The following is a 21,099-nucleotide window of genomic DNA, read 5'->3' on the forward strand; positions in this document are numbered from 1 at the left end:
GGTTGGAGGAGTTTGTTTGCAGGCGAAAGGACCTCCTGCAAGTGGGAGGTCTTTAAAAGTGAAATGTCTACAGTTCAAGGTCTATATGTTGCTGTGAGGGTAAAAGACAAGGTTGGCAGGCAGAGGGAACCTCGGATGTCAGGAGATATTGAGGCTTTGACCAGCAAAAAGGAGGCGTGGCTCAGGTCCAGGCAGCTGGGACCGAGGAAATTCTTGGAGGTGTACAGGGGATACAGTAGTTTACTGAAGAAGGAAATCAGGAGGGTGAAAGGGGGACACAAGATAGCCTTGGCTGAGAAGATTAGGGTGAATCCAAAGAGGTTCTTTAAGTATATTAAAGTAAAAAGACTAACTAAATGAGAGTATGACCCCTCAAATTCCAGAGCGGACATGCATGTCTAGAACGGTAGGAGATTTGTGAGATTCTCAATGAATATTTTTCCTCTGCCTTTACCGTGGAGAAAATCATGAAGACTTGGGAGGTGAACAAAGGTCGCAATGTTATCTTGGGGTGAGTCAATATCCCAGGAGAAGACATGTTGGATGCATTAGATTGTATGAAGATGGATAAATCTCCTCGTCCTAAACAGGTGCATCCAAGAACACTGCAAGAGGCTACAGAGGAAACTACGGGGACCCTGGTTGATATTTTTGCATCATCGTTAGCTACAGTTTAGGTTCCAGAATATTGGAGATTAGCAAATGTTGTGCCATTATTCAAGAAGGGAAGGAAAGAAAAATCTGGGATCGATAGACCAGGAAATCTAACATCTGTGGTACGTAGGTTACTGATAAGGCTCTGAGGGATGAGATATACATGCATTTGGAAAAATAAGGTTTGATTAGAAATAGTCTTTTTGACAGATTCCTTACAGTATGGGAACAGGCCATTTGGCCCAACAAGACCACACCGACCCTCCAAACTAACCCACCCAGTCCGATTCTCCTACCCTATAGTTAACCCTGACAAATGCACATAACATTTAGCATGGCCAATTCACCTGACCGAAATATCTTTGGATTGTGGAAGGAAAGTGAAGCACCCAAAGGAAAGCCACACAAACACAGTGATAATGTGCAAACTCCACACAGAGTCACCCGAAGCTGGAACCAAACCCGGATCCATGGCACTAAGAGGCAGCAGTGCTTACCACTGAGCCACCATACCAACCTTGCTTTTTTCAACACAGTTCAATGACACAGGTACGAAATCTATTCTGCCCTTCACCCATGATGCACGTTCCAATATCACATACCATGGATAATTTATCCTCCACTGAAAATGTCATCTTATTATTATTTATTAATTAGTTTGTTATTATTAATTTTAATAATTATTATTAATAGTTGTTTTTAGACTGGAAAGATTGCATGGCTTTGTGAGTGGGAGATCATGCCGCTCAAATTTGTTTGAGTTCATTGAAGTGACCAGGAATGTTGATGAGGGTAGGGTGGTAGACGTAGTCTATATGATTTTCACGGAGGCCTTTGACCAGGTTACCATTGATATGATGGTCTGGAAGGTTAGAATCGCATGGAATCCAGAGGGAGCTGGCAAATTGGACACACAATTGGCTTCATGGTAGTAAGCAGTGGGTAATAGTAGAAGGATGCTCTCGGACCGGAGGCCTGTGACACATGAAATGGCTCAGGGGTCGCTGATGGGCCCATTGATGTTTGTTATCTGTATCAATGATATTCTTGCGAATGAACAAGGCATGATTGTGAAACTTGAAGATGACACTAAACTAGGTGGTATCGTAGACAGTGAGGAAGTATATCAGAACTTGCAGCAGGATCTTGGTCAAACTGGAGAAGTGGGCCGAGGAATATTTTGGCAACGTTAGATCAAGGTAGGAGTTTGATGGTGATTAGTAGGACCTTAAGGAGTGTAGTTGAGCAGAGGGACCATGGAGTTTATGTCCACCGTTCTCTGAAAGTGGGGTCATAGTTGGACATGGTAGCGAAGAAGGCTTTTGCCACATGAGCATGCATCGGTCAGGACATTGAGGAGAGCAGTTGGGAAGTTATGTTGCAATTATACAGGATGTTGGTGAGGCTGCACTTACAGTGCTGTGTTCAGTTTTAGTCACATTGCAATCGGAAGGATATTTTTACTTTGAAATGTGTGCAGACGGAATTTACAAAAATGTTGCCAGGACTCAACAATATGAATTATAGGGAGAGGTTGGACAAGCGAGGACTTTTTTCTTTCGAGAATAGGAGACTGAGAGGGATCTTATAGAAGTTTACATAGATAGGGTGAATGGATCCAGCCTTTTTTTCCTAGAGTTGGGGAAAGGGCATCAGTTTAAGGTGTGAGGGGAAAGAATAAAATGAAAACTGGTGCAAACTGTTTTACACAGAGAGTGGTACACAAAGGGAATGTGCTGCCAACGGAAGTGGTGGAAGCATTTATATTAACGATAATTAAACGACATTTGGGCAAGTACATGGACATGAAAGGACGAGAATGCTATGGGCCAATGTGTTGGGAAATGAGGTTAGTGTGGTTGGATATTTGGGTCAGCATGGACGAGTTTGGGCCAAGGGGCCTCTCTGCCTCTCTCCATGCTTTAGGACTTGATGACTCCACAAATAGAACAGCATTTGGGTCAAACTCTCATTTTTCCTTCGATCATGTGTTCGAATCATATTTGGACAATGTACTTTCAAGTTAACTTTGCAGATATTTTGCTTTTCAGTTCGGTATCGACAATACGTATGTGTGTCCGTGCGTGTGTGTGTGTGTGTGTGTCTGTGTGTGTGTGTGTGTGTGTGTGTGTATTTCTCAGTATTTTTCAAAGAAAACTAGCAATGTACATATTTGCAATATCCTCTCGTCATTCCTCTTTTCATTATAGTTTAAGCAACTTTGTTTTGGTCGTAAACGTGTTGTTTTAGCAGATTAAAGAAATCTGCCTGATTTGTTCCTAACACTGACCCTGACACACTCTGAGAACTATATCATTGGCCATATCACCAACATAGTTATAATTATTTTTTGTGGTCAGTATCAGCCAACGTTAGTGTCGAGGAGTTCATTGGACGGGAGTCTGAGGGATAGGATTTACATCTATTTTGAAAGACAAGGAATGATTAGGGATAGTCAATATGGATTTGTGTGATGGAAATCATGTCTAATTAATGTGATTGAGTATTATGAAGAGGTGACAAAGAAGATTGAATAAGACACTGTTGTGTATTGTTTACACAGCCTTCAGCAAGACATTTAACAAGGTTTCCCATCGTAGACAGATTACTAAAACTAGGTTATATGTAATCTAGGAAAAACTAACCAATTGGATACAAAATTGGATTGAAGGTAATGGATTGTTTTCCAGACTGAAGACCTGTTGCCAGCGGCGTGCTGAAAGAATCAGTGCTGAGCTCACTGCTTTTCATCACGGCTATAAAAAGCTTTGAAGTGCTTTTCGGAGGCTTGGTCAGTAACTTTACAGATAACATCACCAAAGTGGTGCAGTGGACAGTAAAAGAAGATTATCTCAGAATATAACAGGAGCCTTGACCATCAATGAGCCAAGGACTGGCAGATGGAATTTAATTTAGATATTTGTGAGGTTTTGCATTTTGGTAAGTTAAAGCAGGATAGTGCCCTGGGGAATGTTGCTTAACAAAGAGAATTACGGGTGAAGATTCATAGTTCCTTGTAAGTGGAGTTTAGGTCGGTAGAGTGGTGAGGAACGTGGTTCACATGCTTGTCTTAATCGGTCAGAGCATTGAGTAGAGGAGTTACGGGTAGCGTGTTGCGCTTGTACAGGACGTAGATGAGGCCACTTTAAGAATACTGCGTACATGTCAGTTGAATCTGCTAAAGGATGGATATTGTTAAGGTTGAAAGGGTGCAGAAAAGATTTACAAGAATTTTCTGGAACCTGAGGGATTGAGCTACAGGGAGATGATGAACAAGTTGAGGCTTTTTCCCCTGGACTGTCAGAGTTTGAATGGTGCCATGACAGAGGTTTAATAAAGTCCTGAGGGGCATGGATAGTCTAAATGGGCAAGATTTTTTTCCCAGTGTAGGGGCATCCAGAACTAGACGGCATAGTGTGAATGTGACAGGTCAAAGACTTAGAAGGGACCTGAGGGGAAACTTTTTCACACAGAGGCTCGTGGGTGTACTGTCAGAGGAAGTGGTGAAAGCGGGTACAATTACACATTTAAAATGTAACTGGATAGGTACATAAATAGGAATGGATCATGCGATGTGGGCCAGATGCTGGCAAGTGGGTCGAGATCTGATTAGGATGCCAGATTGGCCTGGACAATTTGGACAAAAGGATCTGTTTCTACGCTGTATGACTCTCTTATTCTCACAACAGGATGAGGGAAATTTCAAAAAGGGCCATTCGAATTGGAATTCTCTTCCCCAGAAGTTTGTGGTGCCTCTTTGATTACAAGTATTCACAGCTGAGTTAGTTAAAGATTTGACAGAGAAGTGTTTCATGGATAATGGGACACAGACAGGAAATGAGACTGAGACCACAATCTGATCAGCGACAATCTTAATGCCTGGTGGAGAAGGCTCAAAATCTCGAATGACCCACTCCTGCTCCTCAGTCCCATGTTTCTGTGTTCCATTCAACCCCGCAAATCTGCTAGCAATGGTTTTCCCTCTTTGTAACTTGTGCTTCATTTGTTGATCATGTTGTAGACTCAAATTCACTGTGAACACGGCCCCCAAATCTCACCCAGCAATGGCTCATAAAATCCGCTGGTCTCCCTGATTGCAACATTTCATAAAAGACCTTCCAGGAAAATAACACCCACTAACTTTCCAATAACAGAATGGGAGAACATCAGAAACAGGGGCAGGTCATTCCCATCCCAAGCCTGCCTTGCCCTTCACTAAGATCAATCTGACCTTCTCCAAGTCTCAAATCTTCCTCAATGTCCAAGTCTTCTTGAGCACTTCCATAGAACACAGAACAAAGAACAGGACTGATTTGGAGATGCCGGTGTTGGACTGGGGTGTACAAAGTTAACAATCACACAACACCAGGTAATAGTCGAACAGGTTTCATTAGAAGCACACTAGCTTTCGCAGCGTCGCTCCTTCATCAGGTGGTAGTGGAGGGCTCAATACGAACACAGAATTTATAGCACAAATTTGCAGTGTGATGTAACTGAAATTATACATTGAAAATTTGATTGTTAAGCCTTTCATTTGTTAGAATACCATGATAGTTTCACTTCTTTCATATGTAAATCACAAAGCCTTTTTTTAAAAGTTGCTTTCTCAGGTTAACTGTTAACAATGGTGATATCTAGACAATATGGTGAAGATGTTGGCCCCCTGTGTTCTCTGTCTCGGCCATGATGTTTAAATTGATTCTAATCTAAAAAGTGAGATAACGGAGTTTTACATAAATTCATGCAGTTTTTGAGCTCAGAGTTCTACATGAAGGCATGCAGTTAGGACCTTCAGCCCTCGACGTTGTGCTGTTTATCCTACTCTAAGATCAGACTAACCGACATGCTTCCATTCACTTTGTTCCATGTGCCTATCCAAGAGTCTCTTAAGTTTCCCTCAGGTATATGACTCTCCTACAACTGCTGGCAGTGCACTCGACTCACCCACCACTCTCTGTGTAAAGACTCTACCGTTGATATCTCCTCCAAACCTTCCTCCAATTGCCTTAAAATTATGCCACCTAGTCATAGATATTTCTGCCCTGTGAAAATGCTTCTGGCTATTCACTTTCTCTCTGCCTCTCATCATCTTGTACACCTCCAGTGAGAAAAGCCCTCGCTCCCTCATGGTTTCATCATAAGACCTGCCCTCCAGTTCAGGCAACATCCTGGTAAATCTCTTCCTGGTAAATCGCACTTAACGAGTATTAATTATGACCTCTACACTTTTTGGAGTCATTCACGGCACAAGGAAAGATGATTATCATTGGTGGGTATCAATCATCTCAGCCGTGGGACACATCTGCAGGAGATCCTCAGCGTAGCTTCCTCAACCAAGGCATCTCCAGTTTGTCACCACATAATCCCTACAGTGTGGAAGGAGGCTATTCAGCCCATTGAATCTAAACTGAGCAGATTAGATTCCCTACAGTGTGGAAACAGGCACTTCGGTCCAACCAGTCCACACCGACCCTCCGAAGAGTAACCCACCCAGACACATTTCGGTCTGACTCATGCACCTAACATAATGGACAATTTAGCATGGCCAATTTACCTGGACTGTGGGAGGAAACCGGAGCACCCGGAGGAAACTCATGCAGACAAGTGGGGAATGTGCAAACTCCACACAGACAGTTGCCCAAGGCTGGAATCGAACCTGGGACCCTGGTGCTGTGAAGCAGCAGTGTTAGCTACTGAGCCACCGTGCCAGCAGAAGAGAGGGCATTCACTGAAATTTACAAAAAAATTCCAGGACAAGTTGTCCCTCTTCAGCTCTTGAAACAGCCTGTGACCATGTACAGCAAGACGTGGACAACATTCAAGACCGTGCTGTTAAAGTCTGGGTAACATTTATGTAAAAGCACAGCACATTTCCACAGTAAAAGGAGGAGTTCAATCAGCACCTCAATTTGGTTTCACAAAAATGTGGGGAAGCCATTCATCCCACCAAAACTACTGGGCAACAGAAGCATAGACCATTCAGTCCCTCCTGCCTGTTGCACAGGAAGACAGGGAGTCTGCTCTCTCCCACATGTCACGTGCATGGGAACAGAAAGAACCATTTCATACCCGGAGTCACTTACAAAGGAACAGGAAGAGGTTATTCAGCTTGTCAAGCCACTAACACAGGAACAGGAAAGTATCAGAAATGCTCCAACATCACAAACAAATGGAGCAGGGGCTGCACAGACAGACTGCTCCAAATTGATCCACATGGCTTAATTACTCATGGTACATATGTGTTACTTCAACATGGTTTTCTGGCAGTCGGAATGAAGCCAACATTTTTTAGCCATTCTCCAAGTTATATTCCATCTCCAAGAAGGCAGTCCCATGGTGTCCGTGGAGGTCAGAAACCGGTGGGGAATAACTAACTGTTTCAGAATGATGGCATTTTGGCTGCTCACGGGATTGTGTACAAAGTGATATTCAATGCAGTGTCACAAAGTAACTGTGCATTAAACTGTTTAGAGTTCATTCAGAGTCTGTACCTCTTTGTCAATCGACATGGGGACTCTGCAGATGCATGTAAACTGCCGTGAATCAAACATCCAAAGGAAAGTATGAAATTTTCACCCTATTCAGCTGTTTGGGACATAATGAGTTTCTGTCCAGACCCATCAAGCTTCAACTTCTTATTCTCTCACAGCGCTACAGATTAAGCACATAGTTACTGCACTCTCTCCTCATGGTAACATCATGCCAGTGTTTAGTCTGGTCAAAATACTTTCCACGCTCTCAGTGACAAAGGGATCATTGTTTATAAAGCAGACTAAATCTTTACACAATGCACCAAATACTCTCTGAACAAAACACGATCAGTGGGAAAGATATTCTAACTTTTGAACTTCAATCATTTTGCATGAAGAGCCACATATCTTTTACTTCCTGCCCCTGTATGAATTCTGTCAGTGACTTATGACCAAGGACATCCAGGTCCTTTACAACAAAAGCACTCGGCAACCTCTCTACCATTTAATAAATATAAATGTATATGATGATATTTGTTGTTCACATCTGAATCATTTTTATACCTTGTGAACAGCTATTGCCCAAACACTGATCCTGCTGCCACCCATCAATTCTTCAGTCCAGAGAAAAACAGTATTCTTCTCGTATCCCCATTACTCAATTTTTAATCCATGTGGTATATATTCCACCTCTACCTACCCATGGACTCTGACATTCCCCATTCACCTGTATTCAAACATGTCAACGTCTTCTAAAAATACAAATACTCTACTCCCATTGGTTCTCAACTGTCGATGTCACAACAGACAATCTCCATAAACAGGTTTATCAAAAATCATTTCCCTTTCCTGAATCTAGGCCGAATGTACCAAATTATATAATTATTCTCCAAGTTTCTCGTTGTCACATTCCTTATAAAAGGTTCCATTTTTTTTTCTCACAGCTGACATCAAGCTATTTAGTTTTCTGTTTTCCCTCTCCATCCTGTTTTAAACAATGAAGTTTACAATAGTTGTTTTCCAGTCTGCAGCATTCTTTCCAGAATCTAACTAGCTTTGAAGAATAACCAGTAATTCTTTCATTAGCTCTGTTTTCATCTCAATCACTCTGGGATGTAGCTCATCAGATGCAGCAACTTATGAAACTTCAATTCAACTAGATTTTCAATAACATACTCTTCATTAATTCTGGTTTCCTGCAGTTTCCCATTTTTACCAGCCACTCTGTTCCCCAATATTTCTGGAAATTAGTTTCTGTACCTTCCTCTGTGGAGATGGAACCAATGCATTCCTCTCATGAGGTAGATGGCTTCAGTTAGCTCGTGAATACATTGGAGGACTGTACTTCAGAGATGGTACAGTCAGAAAGGTTCCAGAATAAATCAGTTTAATTCATCGTGAGTGTCAGCACAGTCCTGTCCCTGGTATGAGACGACAGGTTATAATGAAGGAGGGGATACAGTGACAACCTCACCTTTGAGACAAGCTGGTTTTATACTTTACGCCTGAATGGGTGCAGCTTGGACAAATGTTCCTGGAAATCCCAGAGAGTTTAGAACAGTGCCCTGCTCCTCCCAGTTTACATAGCTTCCCTTCTTTGTAGTCTCAGCTCCATTTGTTTACCATGGACCCAGACACACTGTAAATGCAGTATTCAGAGTGGGGTCCCCAGACCCTCGGGGCTCCCTGAATGATCCCAGTAGCTGACATCACAATCCTGAGAACACCATCCACAGAGCCTCCACTGGCTTTCTAGATGACAGCAGCAAGTCAATTCCCCACACCCATAGTGCATCCATTCAATGTTGAAAATGTCTCGGTCTCCTCAGTTTTGCTTCTTGGCTGAGAAAGCTGTTACATCTCCACACTGTCGCACAGTAACAGTTCCTCTCTCCAAAGAAGCAGTTGACAATGGAATATTACGTTTCTCTATATCTCAGCGACTATAAGTATTGCTGATGGAGTTGATCACTACACTCAGAGACGAGAGATAGAGGGAATATAACTCACGGTAAGCAGGGGCGTCCCATAATAAATATGATATTCAGGAATATGTGAAAAGGGGAAATGTTAGAATAACTTCCCATTCTGTTTTCCTTCCAGTCCATCATCAGCAATCCTTTAGCTTGCTTTACCTTTCTCTCTCTCTCTCTCTCTCTTACACACACACTCTTTCTCTCTCTCTTTCTCTCTCTCTTGCTGGACATCATCTATTCAACACAAACCTCCCGCTAACCCTTCCAACCATCCCTGATACAATATTACTTTTTCCCAGTTGCATTCAGTTTTGATAGGTTCACTGAACTCGAAACGCTATTTGTGTTTCTTCCGACAGACTGCCATACCTGCTGAGATTCTCCAACATTCTTTCAGACGGTGGAGAATTTTATTTCAGATCACCAGCATTCACATTTCCTTGTTGTTGTTACGCGGGATGCCAGCATCACTGGCAAGGGCAGCATTTGTTGTCCATCCTAACTGCCCTTGACCACGCGGCCATTTGTCAAGGCAATATGGAGGCAACCACATTGTTGTGGATCGGAGGTGACACTTAGTTCAGACAAGGCAAAAATGTTAGGTTTCTTTACCAAAGATTATCAATAAAATAAGAAAAGAAATCCTGATGTTTTGTGGTTACCATGAGTGAAATTAGGTTTCATTCCAATTTTTGTCACTGGAATTTAAATTTAGTCATCGACTATGGTAGGATTTCAGACAATGCTTCTGGAGTCATAACCCGTGCCTCTGAATTACCGTCAGTGACATTATTACTCTGATACAGTGATACAGAGTCCCTGTTGTGAAGTAACTGTAGAGACAAGAACAAGTTTGTGGTCAAACTATTTGTAACTGGAAGAGAGGTCAGTAGAGAACTGGAGCGATAAAATCTGTTGTTAACGAAGGGGTAGATGATGGCGAAGTCAGCAACAGAACTCAGGCAGAGCTGGTGATTGGGGATATTATGAAGGTGGGTGTCGGCAGGTTTGATCACAGAGAGAATATGGAGACATAAAACAGTTCACGGTAAAAAGAAGACTCAAGGTTCCGAACAGTCTTATTCCTTCTCAGTTGTTTATGAGTAAGGAGTTTGGAAATGCAGGAGAAGGAAGTGGCATTTGTGACTGAAAGTTTATGTATTTGTTAAATATAATCAACCAGAATAGCAAAACTTTCAGCACCATTTATAGAATCGACAGAGCTAGACTTACCAGGAACACCAATAATGGCGAGGGTGGGATAGTACCCAGCTTGAATAATCAACAGTACGGCTTCTATCCGCAACTCTAACCGTGGCCAATCCCGAGAAAGATAGTAAAGACCCCAGGATAAACTCCTGTCCATTGTTGGAACGTTCCAGTCTAATATTCTCAGATTCTGATCCATTGTTGGACCATTCTAATGTTCTCAGATTCTGATCTCTCTCTCTTTCTCTGTAGCTGCTGATCCCAGTCTTGTTGAGGTTGACTCTGTGCCAAATATTTTGGCATAACAAGGTGAAGTAAGTCCCTAATTATGGAAGAGGGAAATCGTCCAGTGACCCAGTTAGATCCAGGAAGACCGATATTAATCACAGTCACTGAACAAACAGTTCCAGTTAACCCATTTCACGGCAACTCTGATATATCACAATAATACTTGGTGTGGCTGGGATTTTGATATCGCTGATTATTGGGCTCATGGCACATCTCCAGTTGTAAACATAGAGGTGAGGGAGAGAGAGACAATTCTTTCTCTTCACAAGCTCGATGATTCTGCTGTGTTTTGGTAGTATTGGAATTGCTGGGCTCCCGAGGCCGTCTGTGTCTGATCACCAGGCTTGCTTCATCTTTCCGTTTTATTTATTTATGTTTAACTTTGACTTTTGTCTGTCCAGCATTAAACGGCTTAGGTGGGATTAGGCATTTTTGAGAGACACGTACAGGGCCATAGACGATGTAGATACAGTCCATTCCTTGTGTTCTTGCAGCCGCGGCCTGGTCCTGTGGAGTGATCGTCAAACTCTCACAGAATCAGGATTCTTAGTTTTACCTTTTGCCAGTTATTGCTGGAGTCTTAGCAGAATTGGAAGGCAGGAAATCTCTCCCGGGTGCTACACATTGTCTCTGTGATTTCTCTCCGAACTGTCTTTTGATGTTCTTACCTCCTGGATTGGAGAACTGCATGTGAGACAATCTGTTTCCTGTATTTCTTTTCTGACATTTGTGTGCTTATTGGATGATACCATATTGGAGCAATTACTGTATAGTAGTTAAATAAACTATTATTCTGCTAAGTTTTCCAACAGAATTATGTTATTGCAAGCTCCTCTTCCTTTTGTTGTTGTCTTTTATCAACAGTTTTCGAATAAATTGTGCTTTGCTTAATGTCGAATATTTTGACCAAATAAATTCTATCTCAAACACAGCACCTCACATATACCAGCGGAATGGGCCGAGCTGGGGGAGTGATAATCATGTCAGGAATTATATCGGATACTCAATCCACCTCTCAGATCCAGCCCAGACACGTATAAGCCCAGATGAGATACCTGCTCAGCATGAAGCACTGCGTAGACCAGGCTAGTGTACTGCTCAGCAATCCGTCGAGGATTGAACACTACTTAGAGCTCACCAGTTCACGACTTATCTGTCCAACAGTGCACTGATCTATAAACTTGTACTAGATGATCTGTTCAGCACAGGGCGCTGTACAGAACACACAAAGGCATTGTTCTATACACACGGAATGGATATCTGTGCAGCATGGGGAGCTGTGCAGTGAATAGCGGTGAATTTATCTATTAATCTGGAGCAGTTGCCTTCTCAGTATACACAGCTGTGTACACCAATCGCTGCATTGCTGAGTAACACCGTATTAGATCACTGCCCAGCGTGGGGAAATTTGCAGCTCATGCTGGAAGAGACAGGACATGCAGTTCCCTCCATTTACAGTTCCATATCTACATTGTGGCATGACACAGGGCTGCTGTGGATGTGAAACTCACTGCCAGAGAGAGATGGGAGGAGCTTGGTTAAAAGAGAGGGGGAGATTGAGATAGAATTTCAGAGAAGGATCTGATGGTAGGTTAAAAATTATGAAAGGAAAACGTTTCGATAGCAGCTTGCAATATAGGCCACTGTTTACAGGAATGGTGGGTGAGCAGGATATTGGTGTAAGTTAAGATGATGGAGAGTTTTGGATAAGCATTTGTCCTGCAGCTTTGTAATTGGGAGTAGGGTCAGAAGAGTCTTCGACTCATTGGGCTGAATCTGACAATAGTTTGTCTCAGCGCCATTTTCATTGAGTGTGACAGAAGGATTGTCTGCACGAGGCTGAGCTAGTTTCCTGGTGTTATCATATCGAACTCACCTCATTAACTATCCACCCCACTCCATGGTGTCCCTCTCATTCAATGCCAGCCCGATTCTCCCACCCATCATGTCTGGAGGTACACACCATCTCCCGGATGCCCCTGGATATTCAGTGATCCCTGGTACTGTTGCCATCATTAAAAGGCCAATGGGCACACGGTTGAGCTTTCTCAGTTTGGAGCTGCCCTGCATAGTTTACCGAGCAAGGTAGATAAGGGGAAAGTACACCACAGGTTGTCGACAGGGCACGGAGGTGCCTGGTGAATAGTCTAGTACAGAGGGGGACAATTCTCTTCCCAGAGAGAGCTGCACCACCAGACCCACCGAGCATGGTCTGAGCACACCACCCAGCTCAGTGCAGTACCTGCGGTCCGAAGAAAAGTCCAGCAATACTGGAAAAGCACCTTCCCCGCTCTGTCAGGATACGGGACACCGTATTCTCTCTACTCTCTCACACAATCTGTATATCTGTTGGCGCCTTCACCAGAATAAGGCTCCATGACTCTCACCACTGCAATGCAGCACCTTCTGTCTGTCTCTCTCTCTCTCTCCTCAATCCTACGCAATACCTCCACATGATTATAAAATGTTCTTATGAGTACAGTTTCTAGAATTCTCTGGATGATATCATTTGTACAATGTTCCAGATAATTTTAAAAATAATTCAACTTTAGCAAAATGTTCAACCCCCAGTATGTGACACATCAGAGGAAGGAGCAGAGTTTTACTTTTTTTGTACAATCACTCAGGATGAAAGTGCATCATGAGGACATTAAGCCGCTCAAATATGCTCCACTATTCAGACAAAGGGAGAACCTAAACACTTGAAGACTCACTCTCTTCTTGAAGACAGGCGCCACATTGGAGTTTCGCCAGTTTCACTGGGGCACTCCTGTAATCCCGAGAGTTATGGAATATTTCACACAGTGTCACCAGTCACTCTGCAACCACTTCTATTAAAACAAGCTATGAATTGCTGATGAGCTGTTTACCCTGGTCTTTTCTGTTTGAGGAAAAGCCTTGTTCGTTTTGTTGGAGACAGTGCAAAACTTTCATCTGATTACAATTTTGTTTATAATACTGAAACACGTTGTGCATTCCCCTGTGAGGAAAGATGTAAAATACTGTTTTAAATTCTCTGCGTGTTCCCTGAAACCAGTTCCCCAGTCACATCCTCCAGGTGTCCCATATATTCTTTCCTGCCTTTCTTCCAAGGATCACACGCACATCATGAACGTTTTTTTATTCGATATGAGAAAACTCTTGTGGTTAGTTTTTCTTTTCATATTTCTTGCCAGTTTTGGAATTTTTTTTTGTATTTTGTTTTGTACAATCTGCTTCTGGTTCCAAAAGCAAACTTCCCAAATGTGGCCGACGCTAGAACTCACCAATTTGAATTCTTTAGTTTGTGATTGATTAGTATCCTTCACAGCCTTTGTGTATCATGGGGGCGTTCATCTTCACATCTTCATATCATCTTCTTTTTGACCAGAGTCAATAATAGCTGAGCGTTATTAAGCAGTACCTGCTTAAATGTTCCCCCACCCACCACACATCTGCTGACCTTCACCTGTGTCTATTTTCACACTCTGTATTTGATCAGATATATTACATAAATCTGCATTTGAAATGCCTGGCTCTTTTCAGTCATTCAGGGGGAATCTACGTATGTGGCTGAGCACATGGAGAGTGACTCCATTCTCTCAGTTTTTCTCGCTCTCTGATTTCTGTTCAATGATGTCACATTCCAGTGGGAAGCTTCCTACATGACATCCTTTTCTCTCAAACAATAAATCCCCTCACTCTGATGGACTGAGCCTTCAGCTGTGACTGTCCCGTCTCCCTCACTTCTGCCCTCACTCCATCCCCTCCTTCGCAGAACAATGATAGATCTCCCCTTGCCCTCACTTCCTACTATTCAACCACAATATAATCTCTCAGTCTACCATTACCATGAAGCTGATCTCTGTTTCAGTGATGAGTGTGGGTGAACCTGCCACGGTCAGGACCGTGTGTATCTAAACCTGATGACAACCCATTCAAGCTACCGCACTTACTGCTTACATTATCAAACAGTAGAACTAACATCTGATAGAGAGGGCGCAATGACCTCAAGGCTGTGACCACTTCTTTTAAAACCAGCTGTGAATTACTGCTGGCCTGTCTACTCTTGCTCTTAACTGTTCGAAAAATCCTTTTTTCTTTTGTTAAAGACGGTTCAAGAACTTCCCTCCTATTAGCATTTTGTTTACATCATTGAAATACTTAGTGTGCCTTCCCCGTGTGGAAAGATATAAAACATGGGTGTAAATTATCTGTCTGTTCCCTGTAGCCAATTCTTCAGTCACACCCTCCAATTATCTGCAATATACTCTCCTGACGTAATTTCTACCTAAGGTCACACACTCATCTTGACCTTTTTATATGCCCGGAGAAGTTCGTGCTGCTTGTTTTTGTATTTCTTGCCAATTTACTACATCATGTCTTTTCTCCCCTTTTCCTCGCTTTCTAAATTGATACAGTCACATAGCACACAAACAGACCCTTTGCTCCAACTTGTCCATGCTGACCAGATTTTCCAAACTAAACTAGTCCCATCTGTTTGCATTTGGCCCATATGCCTCTAAACTTTTCCCATTCATATGTTTGTCCTAATGAGTTTTAAATGTTGTAGCTGTACTTGCATCTCCCACTCTTCCTCTGACAGCTCATTCCATATACACACATCACCCTCTGTGTGAAAACATTGACCCTTCGTCCATTTCAAATCGTCCCTCTTTCACCTTAAATCTATGCCTTCTATGGTTGAACTCCCCCATCCCGTGGAAAAGACATTGGCTGGTCACTCTATTCATACTTCTCGTGAATTTATAAACTTCTACAATGTCATCCCTCAACCGCCTACATAATACCTGTCATAACTTTACGAACAAACATTTAAAGATTAGCACAGCACATTTCCACAGTAAAAGGATTCCCTGAAATAAACATTATAAATCTGGCCCTCCACTAATGCTCATCAATAGTATCCTTGAGAGCTTTTGTCAACCACTGGAGGAGAGGACTCCATAAATATCACCATTCTAAATAACGGGACAGCCCTGTACATCAGTGTAAAAGACATGGTTGTATTATCTGCATCATCCTCATCCAGAAGTGTTGAGTTGATGATCCACCTCACCCTCGCCATGCTGCCTGCAGAATCATAGATGCCAGTCTTTATTCAATCTGATTCACTGTATGTGACATGAAGAAACAGGTGAACACAGTAGATATGACACAGGCAATGGGCCCTGACCCCATTCCTGCAATAGGACTGAAGACTGGTGCTACACAACATGCCGTGTCCCTGGGGAAGCTGTTTCTTTCCAGCACGAACTCTGACATCTCCCTGGCAATGTGGAAAATTACTCAACTATGTCCAATCCCATAACAAGGTATTAACTATAGTCTGACCATTTACCACGCCCTGAGTCCCGTCGCGATAGTTATGTTGGTGGGAGTTATTTTTGGACAGAGCTGTCAAACAGCACAGAAATAACCAGCTCAGTGTGGTTTCAGATAAATCTCCATGAGGAGATAACGTTGTTGTGGAAAAGTCGCTGGTTTACTAATCCAGACCAGGCTAATGCTCTGGCAGCTGGTGGAAGTTATTATTAATAAAATATCGGGATGTAAAACCTGGAGTCATTAACAGTGACCTTGAAGCCAATGTCGATTGTAAACACCAATTTCCTTCCTCAATGTCCTTTCAGGAAGTGAGTCTCCCGTGCTTTCCTGGTCTGGCCTAAACGTGACTCCAGACACACAGACATGTGAAGCACTCTTCAATGGTCTCGGAAACGGCCAAGCAAGACACTCCATTGTATCAAACTGCTCCGAGGTCTTAAAAAATAAAATGGGACAGAGCACCCGGCACCAGCCTCAGTACTTGAACGGGAAACACTATCCTATTGACCCTGCGGAGACCTCCTTCCTAACATCTGAGAGCTGGTGGCTTTCCCACAGACTGCACAGAAACATTGGGAAAGGAGTAGGTCATTCAACACACTGAGCATCCTCCATTCTAGTTCATGGTGAAAATATCCTCAAATCAGTTTTCCCCACACAGTGTTCATATCCTTTAGTATGTTTAAACATCGGAACATATAAAATAGGAACTACTGTATTCGCTTTGGTCCATAAATTTGGATCCTCCATTCAATATGCAGGCAGTTATCCAATAAGGTGTGTTTATGAAACGCAATTTCGCTGCAAAACATTTAGTGAATTGCGCCCCTTTCTTTATAAAGCGAACTCCCATTCACTGTTATGGGAGTCCGTCTCTGGCACCAGCTGAACAGCAAATCCCAGCCTCAGGATCCCTCTGATTGCCAAATGCACCCTCAGTGTGTTCAGCTAAAGCAGGAATGTAATCTGCCCTGCAAGCCTTGAAACTGAGCCTGAATGTGGGATTTGTGGTCTACATTTAGAAAGAACTTTATTTCAAACCGGGAGGGGAATATCTTGGAGAGAACTGGAATTCCGCATCGGCATCACGTGGTCAGTCAGCTCGCGCGCTTTCTGGTGAAGATCTTGGTGAAAGGTACAGTGCTGTAGTCAGTGACTGTAGTGTTAAAGTGTGACATTTACTGTATTAATTCATTACAATATACGGTTTAAAGATTTATGTAGCCTGTGCTATTGTTTGTGTTATACTGACTATTATTTTTGTTTTGATTTTTACTGGTAATTTTGAGGGTTCGCACCGAAGCCTCTTTTTCCCATTGGCCCTATTATTTATATTGCTATAATAAGGTGTTCCACAGGAATACAGCTGCCACATTATTGAATAATTGCCTGTAATGATTGCTGACTCTATATCGCCACACAAAACTCCTGCACTCTCCCCATTCCTTCTGTGTCTTGAAATCCTTATTTATATTCAGTACCTCAGCTTTCACAGCCTGATCAGGGAGAGAATTCCCCAGGTTCACCAGTCTCTGAGTGCAGACATTTAGTCACATCTCAACATACTTTGGCCTGTCTGTACCTAACACTGTGACCCCGTGTTTTCGACATCCCGCCCAGGGGAATTCTCATCCCTGCTTCCAATCTGTCTCACACTGTCCGAGTTTTATATCGTTCACCCCTTTTCTTAAACCTCATGGAATGCAAGCACAGTCACCCAAAACGCTGCTCCCACACCAAACTTGTCATCCCAGTGATCAGTCTGGTCATCCTTCACTGCTCTCCCTCAATGTCAGGTTTGTCCTTCATTAGATACGCAGACCAAAACTGCACACAGTACTGCACAATGGTCGAGATGGAGTGTCACCAAGGCTCTGTACAGCTGCAGTAAGACACCCTTACTCCTGGACTCAAATCCTCCTGAAATGAAGGTCAGCACACCATTTGTTTTCAACAATGTGTGTTCCCTCTGACAGCTGAGCCTACTCTAACCTGACATGGAACCTAACAGCAGGCTGGTAAAATATTGATGTTGCTATACAGGATCTTAGTGAGATGATATCTAGATAAAGTGCACAGATTTAATCTCCTCATTAAGAAAGGGTATTGGAATTAACTCAGAGATTATTCCCTCAACTGATTTCTGCAACGAAGGTGTTAATCATAGAATCCCTGCAGTGAGTAAGCAGGCCATTTGACACATCGACATGCTGATCCTCCAAAAGCCATCCCATACAAACCCCACTCCCCACCCCGCTTCCCAACTCAATCTCTGCAACCTGGCATTTTCCATGACTAATGCATCTAACAGGCACATTGTGGAACTGTGGGAGGAAACTGGAGTACCCGACAGTGACCCTTGCAGGCACAGGGAGAATGTGCAAACTCCACGCAAACAGTGACCGAGACTGAAATTGAACCCAGTTATCTGGTGCTGGGAGACAGCTGTGCTAACCACTGAGCTAACCACTGTGGGCAACGCAATTGCCTGCACAATTCAACACTCGAAATGTGGCAAAACAGCAGGGAGATTCCATAAGTCCCCAAACTTGTCATTGAGCAACAGGAGGAGGACAGCCACAGGACATGCAAGACATCGAAACTATAGTGTAGGAAGACCAGGAGGGCATTCAACCCATCGGGTGTATCCCATTCCGCACTGCTCCCACACTGGATCGCTGTTGTGCCTGGAAGACAGTGGAAAAGAGGAGGATTAGACAGAGCAGAGGGTGTTACAGTGTTTGAGGGAGCTATATGGGATGGAACAGGTTATCTGGGGAGCTAGGCAGACCTGCAGTAACTAAAGAACGTTACTGGAAGATACAGAGAGAGTTGTAGACACTGAAGAAGGCAAAGGAAATAGAGAGATGGTAGCTTGTTCATGACGGAGCTTTGTAGAGTCTAAAGGGCTTTTTCTGAACTGGTTACGGTGATGTGTGGACTTCACAAAAGCAAATTGACATCCAGCAAGTGTTGTCTGACCCTGGAGACTTGATGTGACAGACTTGGATGTAAAAGACTTGGATGTGACAGAGTGAGAAGACTTGCAGTAACTTGTGGGAGTACAAACCTTTGGGGCACTGGTGGTTTTCAAGGACCCCCAGGACACGAGGAGATGCAGAAAATGGGAGCATTCCAAATAGTGGGATTGTAGGGGCTGTAAGTCCTGTGATGTGTAAGGAGGAAGATAATGGCCAAATCTAGCACACGTAACCATTGTAATTACAGAGATTTAGGAAGGGAAGCTGTGCTGTCATTGATTACAGTTATATGGAGAGTAACAGAACCTGAAGGGATTACAATTTTAAAAAGGGAGAGATTTTGGGTGATCAGAAGTTTAAACAAGAATAAAGAAATTTTAGTGATCTCTAGCACAGATGGGAATTGAGGAGGTGAGATATTGTGAGGAACTATAAGAGTTATACGTCGGGGAAGATGTCAGATATAAAAGGGAGAGCTGCATTATCTGTCTGCAGTTACAGACGTGAGGAGTGTTGTAGCGCCTGCTGGAAGGGACACAGATAACAACAGTTCCAAGGTTGGTGCAGTGGCTCAGGAAGGCAGCTCACTACCACCTCCTCAGGGACAGCTCCAAATCAACAATAAATGTTGGCTCTGCCAACACAGCTCATGTCAATGAATGAGTGAAGGAAGGAATAAAATATCTACAAGTAGCACTGAGGTCACTGAGGAAGGCTCTTTCAACAGCACTTCCCAAAATCGAAACCACTATACCCTGGAAGGACATGAGCTCCCGGTGCACAGGAACACCAGAATTTCCAAGGCACGTTCCATCCTCCCAGCACTGTGTCTGGCCCTACACACAAAGGCCTGCAGTGGGTCAGCAAGGCAGCTCACCACCACCTTTTCCAGGGAATTACTGATGGGAAGGTAATGGTGAAACTCTGCCGTTTACAGCCAGACAGAAAAATAAATCCAGCAGTGGGTGTGAAATGAAATTTCCATTTCAGAACAATATGCTGAACATGGATAGAGTATTTGTCTGATTGGCACAAGTCAGAGAGTGTGAAGAAAGGGGTCTTTTTCACGATGGGAACTGGTGATGAGGGGAGCTCCGCAGGGGTCAGTGTTGGGACTACACTCTACACACTATACATTAAGAGTCTGGACAAAGGATGTGAAGGGGTACGAGAAATGGGTTTCCAAGAAAGATCCCAGGGATGAAATTCGTGCCATATAAGGAGTCTCTGGGTCTGCACTTGATGAAGTTTCAGAAGCTGTGGCAGAATCTCATTCAAACTTACAGAATACTGAGGGGCCTGGATGGAGTGGACGGGAAGAAGACATTTCCACGAGAGGAGAGACTGGGGGTTCAGGGCACAGCTTCAGACTGAAGGGACGACCCTTTCGAATAAAGGGTGGCACAGTGGCTCAAGAGGTGGCACAGTGGCACAGTGGTTAGCACTGCTGTTTCACAGCACCAGGGGTCCCAGCTTCAATTCCAGCATCAGGCAGCAGTCTGTGTGGAGTTTGCACATTCTCCCCTTTTCTGCGTGGGTTTCCTCCGGGTGCTCTGGTCTCCTCCCACAGTCCAAAGATGTGCAGTTCAGATGAATTGGTCATGCTACAATGCACATGGAACATAGTGAGAGGGAAATGGGTCTGGGTGAGTTACTGTTCGGCGGGTCAGTGTGGACTGGTTGGGCCCAAGTGTCTTTTCCACGCTGTAGGGAATCATATTAAAAAAAAGAGATGTGAAGGAATTTATTCAGCCAGAGGGTGATGGATCTGTGGAACTGACTGCCTCATGGGGTTGTGAGTGCGAAGTGATTTAGTGTATCTAACTCAGAGATAGCTGGGTTGTTTAGGAGTAAGGAGATCAAGGTTATAGGGAATAAGTGAGAGAATGGTGTTGAGAAACAATTCAGCCATAATTGAAAAGTGGAATAGACCCGATGGAACGAATGGCCTAATTCTACTCCTATAAATGATGGTCTTATGGACTTCGCTTTTTCCATAGGTTTCTAAGTGTGCAGTTATCATTTCTGGCATATCATTTACCATATATTCCAACACTTTCCTGATTATTGCTGTCATTTCTTGGTTTCAGATCAACTGCAGAAAGCTACACCACGGAGTAACGTGGGAATCCTTGTGTATAAATCCTAGTAAGTTGGCATACAGGGCCAGCATGACATAGAGAATGTAAATGG

This window comes from Chiloscyllium plagiosum, unplaced genomic scaffold, assembly GCF_037043375.1.
Source record: "Chiloscyllium plagiosum isolate Xiang-an unplaced genomic scaffold, Cpla_swu_hap1 HiC_scaffold_48, whole genome shotgun sequence".
NCBI classification, from domain to species: Eukaryota; Metazoa; Chordata; class Chondrichthyes; order Orectolobiformes; family Hemiscylliidae; genus Chiloscyllium; species Chiloscyllium plagiosum.